The following is a 14,926-nucleotide window of genomic DNA, read 5'->3' as shown; positions in this document are numbered from 1 at the left end:
ATACCTTCATATTACAATAAACCATTCTGTTTCTTGTAGAATAACCAACATTTAACACTATTCTACATCCCTTAGGATTTTAATATATTCTGACATTACACTCAATTCAAAGTAGCAAGCAATAGACCCACACGCTAGTTATGTCTCATTTGTGAAGAGGGGATGCACGTGTGAAATCTTACATCTGTGTTGTCTATAATTCTTCCTGAGGATCAGATATGTTGATCTAAGGATCAAAAACGAACTCTTCCTTACATAATGTTTCAGGCACAAAACCTTAAGAGGGCAGACGTTAGGTTCTTCTACAGCAGGGGTGACAAAGTCGATTTCATTGAGGGTTGCGTCAGGATTGTGTTTGACCCAGGGGTAAAAATCAAAATTTTTCTCTGCCGGTTCTGTGGGCGTGGTTTGGTAGCTGTGGTAGGGGAAGGATACCACAAAATCTCCATTCCCAAACCACACGGGGGCCAGCCAGAGGTGGTATTTGCCGGTTCCCTGAAATATTCAAAATTGCCACTACCGGTTCTCTAGAAACTGTCAGAACCTGTTGAATTTCACCCCTGGTTTGACTTCAGGAGGCCAGAGTGGGTGTGCCATGGTGGGCATGGCCACTTCAATATCATTCTTGTTGAGGGTACCTGTGGTGGCCCAAGTGCTTTGCCGAGTTTTTGCAACTGTCTGCCAGCATATGGTACTCCCGAACACCGGTTTTGCTGGTGGGTCAGTCCTTCCAGGTGGCCCCAGGGGTAGATCTAAGTATCACACAGCTGGATTCCCTCCCCCCCAGGCCTTGAGTTTGACACCCCTGCTGTACAATATTCCCTTCAACTTCTCAGAATGCTACTTATCATGCCAGCTGATCTGTCTCCCGTAACACACACCCCACCCAGTGGCGGGCAGCAGACGGTGCGCCCAGGTGCGTGGCTCCAGTAGAAAATCCAGGATGTGTGTGAGATTTGGCTTCTGCTCAGCAAGCCAAATCTTGCATGAGGGCATGTGCGAGAGCTAGATTTCTGTGATTTTCACCGATTTTTTGCTTCTGTGCATGCATTGAAGCAAAAATATCGATGGAAATCTCCAAAACATCGCTCTCGTGTGCATCCTCGTGAGAGTTTTCGCTTGCTGTGCATGCACAGAAGCCAAATTTCACACCGATGGGAGTGCGTGCAACCAATGGGCACTCCCGCACCTGTGATGGCCTCCAAGGGAGCTCCGGTGGGAGATAAGAAGAGTGGCCCTTCACTGACCCCACCCCATTCTCCAAGCAGGTGGGCATACCTCCAAGGAAATTGCAATGCAAGAGCTATCTTTTTTTTAAAAAAATGGGCATGTGCTCTTTTTAAAACTATTTTTAACTACAGATATGAATAAAAGTATCTCCTTATATTAAATAAAAAATTCAAATTGCACTTTGATCTGATTTATTCAATTCTATAGATAAAATTCTGTTTATAATGTCAGAGATGAAAGATACAAAAGAAGGAACTATTTTTCTTGAAGAATATCTTTGCAACTAGAACTTTCTATTGTCTTGTTCTTTACTTCTATACTATAAAAATGTTCAAAATGTTGACTTGGAGACAATTTTATAAAATTATCTCTTTTATTGAATGTTCTAGGCGAATTGCTCACATGGTGTATCAAATCATGTTTTTGAATTAATTTGAACATTTAATGGACATGCAGATGCACACATATTTTTCCGACTCTTTGGATGAACTATTTTTAACTACAGATATGAATAAAAGTATCTCCTTATATTAAATAAAAAATTCAAATTGTAGTTTGATCTGATTTATTCATCCATAATATTAGTACTTTTAAAGAGAAGTTTCCCCTATAAAACCTAAGGAAACTTGGGAGGGAGGGGGAAATAGTGGTCCATTAGACTGGTTGAAGTTTATCTTAAATAAAGTTCAAATTAAATAACTGACCAGTCCAGCCTGACTGCTGGAATTATCTGCCTGTACATCCACTTTAGTGCAATGTGGAAAATAGTCACATATTGAAGCAATTTATGCATGATGTGAAAAGAAGCTGCTCCCATGCCTAAGGGAGGATTAGGTCTGACGTTCCCTATTTCTAATCTAGCACTTTAACACCACACTAGCTGTCAAATAATTAGAGACCATTGAGCCAATTTGGTGTAGTTGTTAAACTAGAAACTGGGAGACCCTGGGTTGTAGTCCTGCCTTAGGCAAAAAATCCACCTAGCTAAACTTGGACCAGTCACTTTTTCTCAGCAATGTTAAGTCAGAAAAACAAAACTGCAAGTATTAGTCCAGGCTGTAGCCAGGTATCAAAAATTGATCAAAACCACATCCCATTCTCCAAAACTATTTATTTGTTTGTTTGTTTGTTTGTTTGTTTGTTTGTTTATTTATTTATTTAGTCCAATACATAATACACATTGAAGAGAATAGATACTGGTATGTAATAATATAGATAAAGAAAACAACAGAAGAAAAGATATAAAAGTATAGGTGAACATATTTGAAAGGAAGAAAAGATAAATGAGATAAGGAGAGACAATTGGACAGGGGACGGAAGGCACACTGGTGCACTTATGCACACCCCTTACTGACCTCTAAGGAACCTGGAGAGGTCAATCGTGGATAGTCTAAGGGAAAAATGTTGGGGGTTAGGGGTTGACACTACTGAGTCAGGTAATGAGTTCCACGCTTCGACAACTCGGTTGCTGAAATCATATTTTTTACAGTCAAGTTTGGAGCGGTTAATATTAAGTCTGAATCTGTTGCGTGCTCTTGTGTTGTTGCGATTGAAGCTGAAGTAGTCATTGACAGGTAGAACGTTGCAGCATATGATCTTGTGGGCAATACTTAGATCGTGTTTTAGGCGACGTAGTTCTAAGCTTTCTAGACCTAGGATTGATAGATTGATAAAATCAATAAAGGAAACAAGAATGATAAGAGATTTTGAATGTGCCACGGATTATTATTTGGATAATGTCAAGAGTGGAACTTGAGGGGGGGGGGAGGAAAAGGAAGAAAAGAAAAGGAAAAAGTGAAATTGAAGCAAAATAGAATGCACAGAGAAAAAAAGTATCGGTCCAGCATTTTTTAAAAATAGAAAGAATACATTTATCTTTTCAAAGAATGAATGGATAAGTGGATCATTTTAAAAAGAGAGAGACATTGAAAAATGTAGCCTAGAATGGAATGAAAAGAATTTTGTTACAAACTGTTACACAAATATGCAGCCTAGAATGCTAGAATGGGTTAAATAGTGAAAGAGGCAGGAGATTAAATACATATAAGAAAATGATTGGTACAAAGAAACTGAGCCTGAGAAAAATATATACTAATGTGCCCCGGTGGGTGGGTTGTAAAATGTAGTATGAAAGAGCAAAGAAAAAGAAAAATAGTTTAAAAAACATGATAATCTTATGATTTTTAAAAAATTAAAAGTGGATGACGAAAGCTGGACAAGGCTGAATGGAACAGTGATAAAATGATTTGGGGTGAAACTAAATTGAGGAATCCTATTGGAAACATATGAGGGAATTATATGTTAAAGAGGAGAATTGGTTCAAAAGCTATTGTCCCATTTAGTTGGTTCCAATAAATGATTATATTATAGCTTCCCCCACTCCACCCTACTGCCTTTGTGGATTGTGAGAGTGTGAAAATAGGGATGTTTTCTAATAAAAACTCTAGAGGGTGAGCTCTCCAACTCTCGCTGCTTCTTAAATTAAATTTGGAGAATTCTAGGGCTGAAATAATATAAATTTTGGTTTGCTTGTTTTTCTTAAAGTGGGGGATCTGTTATATGTTTTTACATAAATATCTAATTAAGCCTGTGTATTCCATCAAAAAACATCTGATTTATACAGATACTTCTGTAACTAGTGTGGATGTGTTTATTTATTTAATTCTGCTTTTTTAATGTCAACTACTAACTAGGTTTGCCAGAAATAATAATAATAATAATAATAATTATTATTATTATTATTATTATTTATTAGATTATTATTATTTATTATTATTATTATTTATTAGATTAGACTCGGAGCGAGCGGCTCACAACAATGCTTGCTTTGGGGTAACAAAAAGAAATTCTGAGATCAAAGTTGGAAGTTTGCTTGTACATTTTGATTTACATTGTAGTTTGTTGCTACTATTAATTCCACAAGGTATAGTTTATTATAGGGATTTGCAATGAAGCATTTGCTACATCTCGAAGATAAAATCCCCCTTAGTAAAATTTTAGAATGTTAGAATGCTAAATCTTATGAAAGCTCAATTATTTCTTTCTTTGGGCGCTTGGAGAGGGAATAAACCACTTTGCTGTAGTGACTCCCTCGCGCTGCCTCCCACACACCCAGCGCAAGGTTGCCTCCTAGAGCACCTGGGTGCCGAAAGTCAAAAGGGGTCGCTTTGCCCCAGCCGAATGAACTCGGCTTCAGCCAAACTAAGGAGTCACCCCAGGGAAGGAAAGGCACCGACTACAAAGCGAGCGAGCAAGAGAAGAGGGGAGCCCTTCAGCACGGGAAGGAAGAAGAAGCAGGTAGCAGCAGGAGCTGCCTTTCAGTCAAAGGGGTGGGAGGTTCCCCCCTCTCGCCTGCCTGGGTTTTTCTCTCTGGTGCAGTGTATGGGAGACAGCCTCGTGCCGGGTGTATGGGAAGTGCGTGCTTTTCCCCGCCACCTCAGAGTCCCTGTTTTTTTTTTAAAGCATTAACGTTTTGGATTTTTTTGATTCCCCTCCCCTCACCTTCTTCCTTCAGCAGTGACTGTCCTCCTCTTCTTCCTCCTTCTTCCACCCAAATTCCGAGCTTTTGTTTCCTAAAGGGTTTGCATGCATTATTTGCTTTTACATTGATTCCTATGGGAAAAATTGCTTCTACTTACAAACTTTTCTGCTTAAGAACCTGGTCATGGAACGAATATCACCTCCTTCTGAAACTTCTTGCTTTATGCAAAGACCTATTTCAAAATTTTGAAAGTGCAACTTAGGATCCCAGCTTTCATATCCACTACTTCCAACAGTACCACCATCTAAAATTTTGAGGTGAACTTCTCAGGGTCAGCCTATTGGTGTGAACTGAGAGTAAAAAAACATGGTGGAACTCAAGTGGGACTTTGTGGTTTAATTAGCATTTGTCACTTGAACAATTGCTTTTCATCAAAACAAGTGTGGTTTACTGTTCAGTTCACTAACTCAGGATTGCCTTAATATATCTCTACATATTGACAGCATCTATTAAATGTAATGGAAAGGTAGTCAACAAGTAGAAACATAGAATTGCAGACTTGGAAAAGAACACAAGGATATTCTAGTTCAACTATCTTTATGTGCAGGGGAGAAAATTAACCATTCTTAAAAATGGTTCGCTAGCCTCTTCTTTAAGGACAGAAAGCCAAAATCTGCATCAATGGTAAAATATATCAGGAGCTTTATTCTTATATTTAAATAAAATTGGGATATTTTTAATTTCTATCCATTATTTCTAGTCCTAGTTTTTCTGGCAATGGAAAATATTTCCTGAACATCTTTCCTATAGTACTTTTTTATGCACATGAGCACTGATACCATGTCTCCCTTCGATCTGTTTTTTACCAGGTCTTTTCATCCTTCATCATCTTTCTAGTCCATCTCTAAACCTGTTCTAACAATTCTGGAAATATGCCCAATTTCCAGTCGTTTAGGTCAGTGTTTTTCAACCAGTGTGCTGCGGCACACTAGTGTGCCGCGAGACATGATCAGGTGTGCCGCGAAGCTCAGAGACAGAAAGAAAGCAAGAGAGAGAGAAAGCAAGAGAGAAAGAAAGCAAGAGAGAGAGAAAGAGAGAAAGAGAGAGAGAGAGAGAAAGAAAGCAAGAGAGAGAGAAAGCAAGAGAGAGAAAGAGCAAGTGAGAGAGAAAGAGAGAAAGAGAACAAGAGAGAAAGAAAGCAAGAGAGAGAAAGCAAGAGAGAAAGAAAGCAAGAGAGAGAGAAAGAGAGAAAGAAAGAGAGAGAGAGAGAGAAAGAAAGCAAGAGAGAGAGAGAGAAAGAAAGCAAGAGAGAGAGAAAGCAGGAGAGAGAAAGAGCAAGTGAGAGAGAAAGAGAGAAAGAGAACAAGAGAGAAAGAAAGCAAGCGAGAGAAAGAGAGGGAGGGAAGGAGAGAGAGAAAAAGACATAGAGGGAGGTAGGGAGGGAGAGAGAAAGAGAGCAAAAAAGAGAGGAAGGAAGGAAGAGAAAGAAAGAGGAAGGAAGGGAGAAAGAAAGAAAGACGAAGGAAGGGAGAGAAAGAGGGAGGGAGGGAGAGAGAACTAAAGCAAAAGGGAGGAAGAGAGAGAATATTTTTGTCCAAACTTCCCCCCCCCCCCACTCAATATGCCCCAGGGTTTCGTAAATGTAAAAAATGTGCCGCGGCTCAAAAAAGGTTGAAAATCACTGGTCTAGGGATTGCTCAACTTCACTTGGAAAGGAATAAATACTTCATATGACTTCAATCAATGCTGGTACTGGTGGAGCCCAAAACAGCCTTTCTGGAAGCTGTCGCATATTTTTGACTCACATCCAATTTGCTCGTAATTCATCTCTGATGTTGTGCTTCCAAGTCAAAATTCCCCATATTATATGTGTGCTCTATATTTTTCCTCGCCAGATGAAATATTTTAAATTTCTCCCTCTTAGAGGGTATTTTGTTCCTGTCAGCATACCATATGTTTTGGAGTATAAGACGCATTGAAGTATAAGACATAGCTTAGTTTTGGGGAAGGAAAACAAAAGAAAAAATCCTGTCTCTGTCTCCCAGCAATTTTGCTCTGTATTTCTGTGCATGTGTGCCTGACTTATGGAAACAGCAAAGATTTGGAGAAATGTACATTATGGCAATATATTAAGCCAGAAAGTTTTCTTAAATGTAATCACACTAACTCCTCCCAATTATTTAAATAGATCTACTCCGAACATGACTAATTCAGAGTTTAACTCAGCTGCCTTATCTTAATACTAAACAGGACACTGTTACAATTCAGACTATACTTGCACAGATGCAGTTAAAATTTATGTGGATTTCTGGAACTACAGTGTTCCCTCGATTTCCACGGGGGATGCGTTCCGAGACCGCCTGCGAAAGTTGAATTTCCGTGAAGTAGAGATGCAGAAGTAAATACACCATTTTTTGGCTATGGACAGTATCACAAGCCATCCCTTAACACTTTAAACCCCTAAATTACCATTTCCCATTCCCTTAACAACCATTTACTCACCATTATTACTTGTACTCACCATTGAATAAGATACTTAGTGATCCTGATATTTATAAACATAATTATTTATGAACAATAATTATTATTTTTGTTATTTATTTGCAAAAATTATTAGCTTGGCGATGACATGACATCACCGGGTAGGAAAAACCGTGGTATAGGGAAAAAAAATGGGAAGTGTTTTTTAATTAATATTTTTTGAAAAACCGTGGTATAGGCTATTCGCGAAGTTTGAACCCGCGAAAATCGAGAGAACACTGTATAGTTATTCTGTACTATTGAAAAGAAAATACAATAGCACCGGGCTGTTCATATCAAGCATTTATTTTAAAAAGCTTCTTCGTTTTGTTAAGTTACCTAGAACAATAATAAAGCCGTCTTTAAAAAATAAATCTTAATAATTTGAACATTCTACAGATATTTGTAGTTATTGACTTTACCTCCTTGCATCCAGTTTCAGCAATTGACTAGCAGAAGAAAATAAAATTCTGCCTCTCCCTCCCTGCAATTGGCTTCCTTGCAGCTTTATTTTCACTTCAATTTTAACAGGTGGCCAACCGACCTGCCTCACTCAGCTGAGGGTTGGGAAGCTAATAATAAGTTGCTTGCCTTAACAGGCTCTGTTCTGTTTGCTGCAAGGAGGTAAATTGCTGGGAGGCAGAAGCCAAAGGGTGGGTGGGTAGGGGTTACATTAGGTGTATAAGATGCACCCAAGTTTTCACCCTCTTTTGAGGTGTAAAAAGGTGTATCTTATACTCCATAAAATTATTATTATTATTATTATTATTATTATTATTGTTGTTGTTGTTGTTATTGTTATTGTTATTGTTGTTGTTGTTATTTATTTATTTATTTATTGGATTTGTATGCCGCCCCTCTCCGCAGACTCGGGGCGGCTAACAACAGCAGTAAAACAGTACAACAAAATCCAATACTAAAAAACAGTTAAAAACCCATTATATAAAAACCAATCATACATACAAACATACCATACATTAAATTGTGAAGGCCTAGGGGGAAAGTGTATCTTAGTTCCCCCATGTCTGGCGGCATAGGTGGGTTTTAAGCAGTTTACGAAAGGCAAGGAGGTTGGGGGCAATTCTAATCTCTGGGGGGAGTTGGTTCCAGAGGGTTGGGGCCGCCACAGAGAAGGCTCTTCCTCTGGGTTCCACCAAGCGACATTATTTGGTTGACGGGACCCGGAGAAGACCCACTCTGTGGGACCTAACTGGTCGCTGGGATTCGTGCAGCAGAAGGTAAGTAGTTTTCCAATCTCATTGATTTAAATTACAATATTATTCTGTCTTCTTTGATATTGGCTAGATTTCCCAATTTTGTATCAACTGCATATTTTGTAAACATCCCAATAATCCCATTATCTGGATTATTCATAATAAAATTAAATGATACTTGCCCTAATCCATGTCTTTACCTGACCCAATTGGTTATTGCTTTTCAACTGTATATAGAGCCATCAGTGCCATTAGCCAGCCATTTGTGGATCTGCTACACTGGATTACTATACTACCATCTGAGTCAATGAGGATGTCATATGGAACCTATAGATTTTATCCACAGCATTACTGTTGTCCATTAATGTAGTTATCTTTTCAAATGTGATATTCCTCACATGACATACTTTTGAGAAAGCTATGCTGAGTCTTGACAGTCACCAGAATTGGTGTAAGGTTAATTGGCTGATTATTGGTATCTTTATCTTTTCCCCCCTCATTTCTCCTCATTTACTTTTCTCTGGTCTTCTGACAACTTTCTTGTTCCCCTGGACTCCTAAAATGTAATTGACAGAGGAAGACCTGATAGCTTTTCAGTATTCTGGGATATATTTCATCGGACCAGGAGAACTAGATTAGCTAGAAGATCGTTTACCATGCTCTAACTGACTTGTATCCCCCTTTTGTTCATCTTCCTTTTTTATTCATTCTGGCTATGCTACTCAAATCACTATTCTGCTTGAATGTATAGAAAGAGGCAAAATAGAAGTTGTTGTGAGTGGTCCTCGACCAATTCTGGTAATGATAGATTCTGAGGAGGAGGAGGAGGAGCCAGGCCCATCTTGGTATCCTGGGCCAGTGGTTTTGCTAGCTGATGCAGTGTTGTGGTTAGCTCTGGCCCAGCTCCTGCCCCAAGGACTGTGGATGTGGGGAAGACATCCACATGCTGCAGGCCTGTTTTGCCCCTGGTGGAATCTGCTGATGAAGGCTCCTCTGACCAAGAAGACATGAGTGACAGGGAGGAGGAGAGTGTGGCAGACAGCTCAGAAGGAGCTCAATTATCTAGCTCCTCCTTGGATTCAAAACAAGAGTTAATGATACAGCCACGCATGCGGAGAGCGATGCATAGGCAACAACAACTGAGAGATTATTATCAAAGAAAATGAGGCCACCTGTGGTTGGGTGGGGCTGTGGTAATTAGTGAGGCTGCTATAAATAGCAGCCTGTGGGTTTGACCATTGTGGAGGATTATCTGATCATTGTGTTTCGTGACTGCTTTACTGACTTTGACTTTTTGTGTGCTGATTTCCCCCCGCTTTGAAACTAAACCAGAGCAAAGTGTGTTTCACTTTGTGAAAGAAGGACTGTGAATTGCCTCACAGCTGCAAGCTAAGTATCACAGAACTGATAAGGGACTTGTACAAATTACCAGTTTGTTTGGAGACGAGTGCTCTTTGCTATACCAAAAGAGGGCTTAGTTTAAGTGACTTTTCATTATAAAGAACATTGTTTTGAATTTTCAAACGTGTGTGTGTGTGTGTGAAATTTGTACCTGTGAATTTTTGGGAGGAGTCTACCAGAGAGCCCGACAGAACATGCAGAAAATGAGAATGAGGGAGAAATAGACCTGGATAAACCTGAAGGACCACCAGAGGTGGCAGATATGCCAATGACAATAGGTCTGACGTAAAGGAAGAAGAGGAGGAGGAGAACCATGAGCCTTTGCTATTCTTGCTTTAGACTACTAAGAAAAATACAAGAATACTTGCATGGGAAAAGGAAGTAGTCTGTAGTTTGTAAGGGAATTGTTGACCATTCTCCATAGGTATTTAAGGGTGGCAGATGGGAAATTCAGGATGGAGTTTCAACGTTTTGTAATGGAGTCAGTTGATGTTTGAGATTTCAGCCAGGTTATGCTAAAATCCTTGGAGTAAAAGTGCCCTGTCTGCGGAGATGCTGGAAAGCTGTAAATGTAAGTCAGTGAAACTGGAGACTCCTTATCTCATAAAGGAATTCACAATTAGTTTTGATCTTTGGCAGCAACCTAGCTGCAGGACTGTTATCTTTTAACTCCTCTCACTGAGAAGCTGCCAAAATGAACTCACATGCATGAATTTGGCTTGTACGTATAAATGAGGCTTTCTATATAAAAAGATTGATTTGAAATATCAGCACGTGGATTCTTCCTTTGTTTTCAATCTGCCTAGGACTGGGATAGAACAGACGTTGTGTCTCTTTGCTTTCTCTTGATCATCTATTACAATTTCTCTATTTGTAACAGGTCATGATCCCAGCATCTTTCATGTCTTCCTCTATCTGTTGACATATTTGAAGACATCCTTATTAGATTTTGGTCCCCTTGCTTGTGTTAGCTCATTTTCCTCCTTTATCTTCTGGCTTCATTTCTACATTTCTTAGTTGAAGCTCTGTAGATTTCCTTGGCCATTAGCCCTTCCTTCAATTTCCAGCACTAAGCATCCTTGTCTAGTCTAAAATCTTTTGAAAGATGCTTATTCAACCATATTAGCTTCATAGATGTCTCCCAGTTTTCTTCCTCAATACAGTGATCCCTCGAGTTTCGCGTCCTCGAGCATCGCGAAAGGGCTATATCGCGAGTTTTCAACCCGGAAGTAAACTCCACCATCTGCGCATGCGTGCCCTTCCACGCATGCGTAGATGGTGGAGTTTCCCCGCCGGGCAGAGGCTTCCCTGGGTCTTCCCCCTCTTGCCCCGGTAAGACCCCAGCGGCGGCGCGAGCAACGGCGTGGGCTGGCGGGCGGCACGCGCGCGGGAAACCCCAGCTCCGCTTCCCAGCTGGGAAGCGGAGCCGGCAACAGCGTGGGCGGGCGGGCAGCGCGCGCGAGCTTGGGGACACCCCACCTCCGCCTCCCAGCTGGGAAGCAGAGCTAGGATGTCCCCACGCGCGCGCGCGTTGCTGGGGAAAGCGCGCGCGCTTGGGGACACCCCACCTCCGCCTCCCAGCTGGGAAGCGGAGCTAGGGTGTCCCCACCGCGCGCGCATTGCTGGGGAAAGCGCGCGCGCTTGGGGACACCCCACCTCCGCCTCCCAGCTGGGAAGCGGAGCTAGGGTGTCCCCACGCGCGCGCGCGTTGCTGGGGAAAGCGTGCGCGCTTGGGGACACCCCACCTCCGCCTCCCAGCTGGGAAGCGGAGCTAGGGTGTCCCCACCGCGCGCGCGTTGCTGGGGAAAGCGCGCGCGCTTGGGGACACCCCACCTCCGCCTCCCAGCTGGGAAGCGGAGCTAGGGTGTCCCCACCGCGCGCGCGTTGCGGGGGAAAGCGTGCGCGCTTGGGGACACCCCACCTCTGCCTCCCAGCTGGGAAGCGGAGCTAGGGTGTCCCCACCGCGCGCGCGTTGCTGGGGAAAGCGCGCGTGCTTGGAGACAGCCCACCTCTGCCTCCCAGCTGGGAAGCGGAGCTAGGGTGTCCCCACCGCGCGCGCGTTGCTGGGGAAAGCGCGCACGCTTGGGGACACCCCACCTCCGCCTCCCAGCTGGGAAGCGGAGCTGGGGTGTCCCCAAGCGCGCGCGCACCCCAGGCGCGAGCAACGGGGTGGGCGGGCGAAGGGCGGGCGGCAGTGGAAGTAAAAACACCATCTGCGCATGCGCAGATGGTGTTTTTACTTCCGCACCGCTACTTCGCTAAAAATCGATCATCGCGTGGGGTCCTGGAACGGAACCCTCGCGATGATCGAGGGATCACTGTAGTATTATCTGAGACTGCGCTGTTGTTTATTTACTTTTAATGAAATCCCACCATACTTTTTCTTTTAAAATTGTCATGCAATTTTCTTGTCTCCTCTATTTTAGAATCTTCAATCAAATCTTCCTTGTTAAAAGGATCAAGTACCAAGACAGCATATTCCCATGTTCTGACTTCAATCTTTCAAAACAGATTATGACATTTCAAATCAGACTCCATCACCAATGGTTAAATCAGGATGGGGAGATAAGTTATTTAATAACATGTGACGATCAAAACTTTTTGGAGATCAAGAAATACTAATTAAATGTAAATAGCTACATACAGTAGTGAGCAACAGAGTATATAATCCCATTCATATTGTATATTTCAATGAATCCTTAAGTGAAATAGAAGGTGGCACAATCTGTATAGGATACAAAAGGCATTCCAACATTGTTGTCATTCTTTCTTGTAAGCACCAGAGGTGATTTGGAAGTATGCTTTGGATTGTTGTCTTCCTGAAGTACTAAGCCTCTTTTCAGCTTTATTTTTTTTTCCTGATGGTAAAACATTAGCTGCCAGGATATGTTGACATTCCACTAAATTAAAGTGACCAAGTTTTAACATTGGTAAAGCAGGACACCATTGATTGGGGGGGGGGGGGGAGTTGTTCTTGATTAAAAATGTGGTCTAAATTGTAAACGCCTCTGTAAAAGCCTTCAGAGGCATGCAAGAGTGATTGGTGGTAAAGAAATTTGATAAGTAAGTCAAATCTAGATGATCTTTGCATTTGATAGTTAAATGTTAGATTTAAAAAAAAAGATTTTAAAAGAGGTACAGAACAATTAGAAGGACCGTTGAACTTACCTGAACGGTCTTCTCGATGCACTGCGAGGAGAGTCCAACATGGGTGATACTTCAGCCTGATTGGTTAGGAACTGAGTTAGATTAGCATAATAATTAGCTCCGCCCTGTAGCCACCCCCCTATAGCTCAGTCAAAAAAAACGAAGGAGTAGTGCAATCAACACAACTTTATTAACTCAACAAGATAACTAGACTGAGCCCCTGGGCCAAATGGCCGGGATGGGTTTGGACTCTCCTCGCAGTGCATCGAGAAGACCGTTCAGGTAAGTTCAACGGTCCTTCTCCATTGCACTGCTGCGGAGAGTCCAACATGGGATATACCCAAGATCAAGATAACAGGGCGGGAGAAGGCTGGACCAGGGGCGCATGCGATTCACACACCCTCTGCAGCACTCTTCGGCCAAAGGCCGCATCAGAGGACCCAAATGAGTCCAGTTTGTAGTGTCTAATGAATGTGTTTGGGGTGGTCCAAGTCGCAGCTCGGCAGATGTCTTCCAAGGGAGCCTGCGTTGACCACGCCGCAGAAGTTGCCGCACTCCTGGTTGAGTGCGCCGTAATATTCTCCGGTACTGTCCGTGATTTTGACGTATATGCAGTCGCAATACAGGAAGTCACCCAGCGACTAAACGTTGTGGGAGATATTTTGGCTCCCATCGTGGATACCGCAAAGGACACGAAAAGGGCCTCCGTCTTTCGGAATGTGGCCGTCCGGCGGATGTAGATTTTAACCGCCCTCCGCACGTCTAGCTTGTGCCAGCGTAGTTCCAGCGGATGGTTCCCCTGTGCGCAGAAGTCAGGGAGGACAATGTCGTTGGACCTGTGAAACAAGGTGTTCACCTTTGTCAGGAAGGTTGGGTCCAGGCGTAAAACCACTCTATTGGGGTGGAAGCGACATAAGTCTGGTCTGACCGAAAGGGCCGTAAGTTCGGATACTCTTCTGGCCGATGTGATGGCCACTAAGAAGGCCGTTTTGAAAGACAATAGTTGAAGTGAAACATTACGGAGCGGCTCGAAAGGAGGCGCTGTTAGAGTGTCCAGGACGAAGGAAAGGTCCCATGATGGAAATCTGTGTACTGTTGGAGGCCGAAGATTGGAGGCTCCCTTGAGGAAATCTCTCACCCAGGGATGATGGGAGATGGATCTCCAGTCGTTAAGTTTGACTATGGTGGAGATAGCTGCCACCTGTCTGCGAAGGGTATTCGGGGCAAGCCCTTTATCCAGACCTACTTGTAAGAAGGACAGCACGTGGTCCACTGATGCTGCTTGTGGATCCACTCCTCTAGCCCTGCAGAATTGGTAAAAGGCTGACCAGGTAGCCTGGTATATCCTCGTGGTGGAAGGTCTCCGGGCTGCCTGAATTGTAGCTATTACGTCCTCTGGAAGTGATGCTGCCTTCATCCTGTTCCCCTCAAGTGCCACGCGGCAAGCCTCCACCACTGGGGGTCTGGATGGTAGACTGACCCCTGGCTGAGGGAGACAAGGCTGATTGGAAGCCGCCATGGTGGTGATATTGACAGGTCCATCAGATCCGCAAACCATGGACGGCGTGGCCAGTAAGGAGCAATTAATATTATCTCGGCTCTCTCTGCTATCAGCTTTGCAATTGTCCGATGGATAAGACATACTGGTGGAAAAGCGTACAATAGGCCCTCCGGCCATGGGCTCCTGAGGGCATTGACCCTCTCGGCTCCCGGTGACGGGAAGCGGGAGAAAAAGCGTTGCAGGTGAGTGTTGTGTGACGTGGCAAACAGGTCCACTAGCGGTTTTCCGTATCTCCTTGCCACGGCCTGGAACGCCTTCCTCCCCAGGTGCCACTCTCCTGGATGTAGGGTGGACCTGCTGAGCCAGTCTGCCTGCACATTGTCCACCCCCGAGATATGCTCCGCTCTGAGGGATAGCAGGTTTGACTCTGCC

This window comes from Erythrolamprus reginae, chromosome 4 (assembly GCF_031021105.1).
Source record: "Erythrolamprus reginae isolate rEryReg1 chromosome 4, rEryReg1.hap1, whole genome shotgun sequence".
In the NCBI taxonomy this organism is placed as follows: domain Eukaryota; kingdom Metazoa; phylum Chordata; class Lepidosauria; order Squamata; family Dipsadidae; genus Erythrolamprus; species Erythrolamprus reginae.
This window is presented reverse-complemented; position numbering follows the sequence as displayed.